At 41.4% G+C, this 5,036-nt stretch overlaps 1 long non-coding RNA gene across 1 annotated transcript in view; it reads right to left on the reverse strand.

Annotated features, from left to right (window-relative positions):
• Positions 1–285: 285 nt before the first annotated feature.
• The window catches only part of LOC132542560 (uncharacterized), a 17,422-nt gene continuing 12,671 nt past the window's right edge, over positions 286–5,036 (reverse strand). Inside the window, exons 2-3 of the long non-coding RNA XR_009553558.1 lie at positions 2,293–2,409; positions 286–801 (exon numbers count right to left, since the gene is read on the reverse strand). This is a non-coding gene — a long non-coding RNA (uncharacterized LOC132542560). The remainder of the gene's footprint in view (positions 802–2,292; positions 2,410–5,036) is intronic.

The raw sequence follows: 5,036 nt of genomic DNA on the forward strand, positions 1-5,036 counted from the left end.
CACTACTCACCAGGAAGACTTGTTGGTCCTGAAACGTCAGTCCCTGCTTCTCACTCAAACATGTTTCCATAAACACAGGGAATGTTTTCGGAAACAGTTTTGGCATTAGACCATTCTGGGTTCAAGTCATGACCTGACCTACTGACTGTTTAAGTTTATCTAACTTACTTAAGTATTCTAAGCCTCAGCTCCTCATCTGAAAAATAAAGAGGCAACAGTTCTACCTCATATGCTCAAGGATGATCAGATGAAATTTCAGATGTAAAAGTACTTAGCAGTGTGTCATAGCAGACATTCAGTCAATTTAGCTATAATTATTAGATTATTTTGAGGAGTTTTAGCAACTGCTTGTCTCTGTTCCCTCACAGTTTTCTATTCTCACTCACAAATACAACTTTCTCTTTTTCTGTTAATCTATTAACAGAAAATACTTTTTAACTGATAATTCCCAAAACAGCCATTCTGGCAATGAATATGGCAGTTCACAATGTTATCATGTTTATCTTATCACTAATGTTATTAATAGCTCACACTGGTTTGAAATTATCATTAACTGTTTTCAACAATCTTATTCCAGCATTATTATTCCCAGGAGCTTTGACAAGATCACCTTCAGGGTTCTTAAGTCTGCAGAGTATTGCTATGTAACATTTCTCAAGTGAACAAACTGACACATGTACATTTTTTTTAACTTGTTGATGGTCATAATGCTAGAAATTGAAGATTCGGGATTTGAATACCAGTCGGCTGGACTCCAAGTACAACGTCCCCTCCAGCAGGCCAGGAATGAGTCCACTTTGCCTATAAAAGATCCAGACAGAAACTGTTTTAGGCTTTTCACATCTCCACACGCTCTCCATCATAGAGTCTCCTCTGTGCCATTGCAGTGTGGAAGCTACTGTAAACAGCATGTAAGTTTGTGAGCATGTAAAAGCAATAAAACTTTACTATAGACACTGAACTTTGCATTTCATAACATTTTAATGTGTCACAATGCATCAGTCATGTTTCTGTCCTATTTTGCCACAAACATTTAAAAGGTGAAAGCTATTCTTAGCTTGAGTTATTTGAAAACAGATGGTGACCTACAGATCCATTCACAGAGGAAACATAAAATGCAGGTAACCCAAGACAATGGAGAAAGCACTGGAGTTGGATCCCTGGTAGTACAGGGAACAAGAATGGTGCTCCGCTTCTCCCTCGTACTCTATTCCTATCTTTCGTTAGTGAGTAATTATATCTTAAAAGAAAAAATAAAGACAATGGAGTGATCGGGCAAGGTGAGACTCTTCAAGCTAACTAAACTCATCTGACCTTATCTCTGTTTTCAGGTTAGCAAAGTCTCTCTCACATCTTTGATGTTCTTCCTTTGGACTCCACAGCTGACACTAGTGCCCGTCTCAGACTTTTTTTGTCTGTGGTACTTCCCTGCAACTCAATGGCATAACTTCTTGAAGGAAACCAGCCTGCTCTGCCTCCTTCCTCCTTCCCCACACTAACTATGGTGCCCTCACCCCTCTTTATACGGTATGATTTCATCACCGTGTTTATCACCTCAGACTGGAATATTTTCTCCACCTGTTTCAAGAACAGATACCTTAACTACAGCTGCAGCCTCTTAACAACTAGCACAGTGCTTATACATTATAAGAGGAACTCCAGCAATGTTGGAAAGGAGGACAAGACGGGGGAAAGAAAGAAGACAAAGGAGGCAGAGCAAATGAAAACAGTTTCTTAACCATAGCTACATTTCAAGTGGGTATGTAGAGGTGGTAGAGGAAGTAACTGCACTAATCAAAAGAAAGGTGGAAGGAAAGCTGCCCAGAGTGGATGCAGAAATCCTACCTCTGTTGTTGTCTCAATATTCTTAATACCTATATAAATATATAACATGTTTCGAAAAAAGAGTAGATTTTCTTCTTCCAGCTATTGTCATTTTTCTATTCTACTGGCAGGAAACACGATGGTGATGAATTGGAACCTCTGGAGCATGCAGGTACCTTTGTATCTGAGCCTTGATGGGACAAATCTCAGATATATTTTTTTAAATTTCTATTTATAACAGGAAACACTGACAAAAAAACTTAGGACAAGAGGGGTACAACTCCACACAATTTCCACCACCAGAACTCTGTATCCCATCGTCTCCTTTAATAGCTTTCCTATTCTTTATCTCTCTGGGAGTATGGACCCAGGGTCATTATGAAGTACAGAAGGTGGAAGGTCTGGCTTCTGTAATTGCTTTCTCAGTGAACATGGGCATTGGCAGGTCAACCCATACTCCCAGCCTACCTCTCTCTTTCCCTAGTGGGGAAGGGCTCTGGGGAAGCAGGGCTCCAAGACACACTGGTGGGGTCGTCTTCCCAGGGAAGTCTGGTTAGCATCATATTAGCATCTGGAACCTGGTGGCTGAAAACAGAGTTAACATATAGAGCCAAACAAATTGTTGACTAATCATGAACCTAAAGGCTGGAATAGTTCAGATGAAGGGGGGGGGGGTCTCTGATAATTAGTAGTCCTGTTTTAGTTATATTCCAAAGATCCCATGACTATACTAGTTTTTTTTTATTCCTGAGCCTGAAAAATGATATGCAGGTGGATCTAAGTTATTGTATAGGGAGATGATGTCATGGCTGGAAAAAGGACCAGGAAGCTGGATCAGGGAAGAGAGCAGCTCCCACATATGGGAAAGGTATACATATTTCCCCCAGTCCTGGAACCTCTAGGGTGGGGCTCACTTTCCTGCATACTTCTCTCAATTCATACCAGATATTCCATCTGCTGATCTCAACCTAATCAAGTATCACCTCAGCATGCTTCACTTCAGACTGTGTCCAGAGAAGTCAGGCATGGAATGTCAACCCTTCAGCCTCATTACTCAGGTGAGACCTTTCCTTTCATAGGATTCTCTAATTTCATTTCAGGTGGTTCACTTCCTAACAAAGTCCTAAAGCCTAGATATAGACTGGCTCCCATGAGATAAGGCATATGTTCACATGTATCCATAAATTATGGCAAAATATATACCTGAAAGCAAAAGTTCACAATAGTCTACAATGAGTCAGTATATGCAGCAAGCAAGTACAAAGACCTAAAAAGACACAATAACGTTCCTAATGAAATAGTGTCTACTTAAACTTAGATACCCGCCTCACCTACTTCCTATTATACTTCCCTCACTCACTCCAAAGCTAATCTTATCAAAGCACGGTTTGCAAAAGTTGAATAAGGGCAAGAGACAGGCATACTTTAATGATGACTCTTTAGTCACTATCATGCCACCCCATCAGCTGGGGCCCTAGTCAGAGAGTCCTGAGATTCCCAAAGAGACATGATGGGCCTAGACCTCGAATAAATCCCTCTCTCCATTGTTACCAGTCATCTCTATCAGGAACAACACAATAGACCCCTTTGTGGGCCCCCATAGGACCTTGCCCTCAACATGGATCAACAATGGTAGAGAATGTTCCATCTTCCAAAGGGAGGCTGGACAACATACTCCCCACCTGAGGAAGATGGGTCCTGAAATTGGGGCAGCTTGGCACAGTCCTACTCATGACCACAGAATGTGAGATCAGATCTATAGGGATGCAGAGGTCACATAGGCTCCAAAGCTGAATATGGGTCCCAAATCAGATCAGATCAAATTGATTAGGTTTACAGTCAACCATATTTATGCACTTTTTTTTTTTTTATCTTGTTCTTCCCTGTCCTGGCACAATAGGCAAGGATCTCTGAAGGCCAAAACAGATATAACAACATGAGTTCAGAGTCAAACAACAAATGCCTCTCTGTTTCATTCATTGAATTTTTGTATACCTAAATTTTTTTTTCTATCACTAGATAGCTAGAAAAGAAAACAAGAAGAGCCGTGTTGTCTTGGCTACGATTCCCTTCCTTCTGTTGTTCTGAACAAGAAGGGATATTTCTGCATGTGCTCAATAGATTCACAAAATGAGACATTCTCCCAGCCATTTTGGAAATAAGTAGAATTATGGATGGGGACTCATGAATTACAGCCTTAATTCTGCCACTAAATTCACAGCTGGAATTTATTGGTCCTCTTGGTGATTGGCAGAGGCTGTGGCACAACTTCCTACACCCACAAGCTATAAAGAACATTGGAGGCTGACAGTTCTCAGCTGAAGACCACTCTTGAGTTTGTCATTAGCTGGAAGGCCCACCTATCTTCATCTCTACACTTTTTCTGAGAAATCCCATGTTCACTTACTGGTTGAACATTGCAGACTGGCAAATGCCTGACCACAGTACACAGACATGGATAGTTATACAAGGCCATCACAGTTTCTGGGGCCTCCATAGGATTTAGCTAGAACCTTTTTGGGTCTGCTTGGATATTAACTGCTTCCTCAGCCCCTTCTTCACTTACATCCCTGCAGGGGTTGATGCTGAGAGCTATTCCCATACCCTTGTTGCACAAAAACCTCCACAGACTCACAGAGACTCGATTTTGTTTTCTGGGGCAACCTACCCAGGACATTGACTGTTAGCTTTCTTGTCTATCCGTTAAGTGTTGGGGCATGAACGTAATCTGTTTAAGGCTGAGATCAGCCTGAGGAACATACAATGGACTTACACAAACCCATAAGGAAGTTTATTTAAGGGAGTGTCTGCTGGAAATTGTTCTCTGTTCTTTCTGTCTTTGTTACTGCTGCTCTTTGCTTGCTCTCCTTCTCTCTGGGACCCACCATACCGATTCCCCTGGGGACCTGAACACATGTAACCAAGCTCTGGTAACATGGACTCGGGTCTCCCAGCCATCATAACTAGCCAATTTTTGCTCTTCTGCCCATTTTACTGCACCTAAATAACCATGATCTAATAAACCTCCCATTTGTTTCCACCCCAGCAAAAGTCCATGAGAATACTTTTTACTTTTTAATTACTACAGTGAAGGAACCTACCCTATATAGATGGTTTCTATATTTACCTGTGAGTATGAATAAGGCACTATGACCCAAGATCCTCGCTAAGAAACAATCAGAAGAACAGTAGCAGGGTCTCATAGGCATCAG

Source organism: Erinaceus europaeus, chromosome 13 (assembly GCF_950295315.1).
Source record: "Erinaceus europaeus chromosome 13, mEriEur2.1, whole genome shotgun sequence".
In the NCBI taxonomy this organism is placed as follows: Eukaryota; Metazoa; Chordata; class Mammalia; order Eulipotyphla; family Erinaceidae; genus Erinaceus; species Erinaceus europaeus.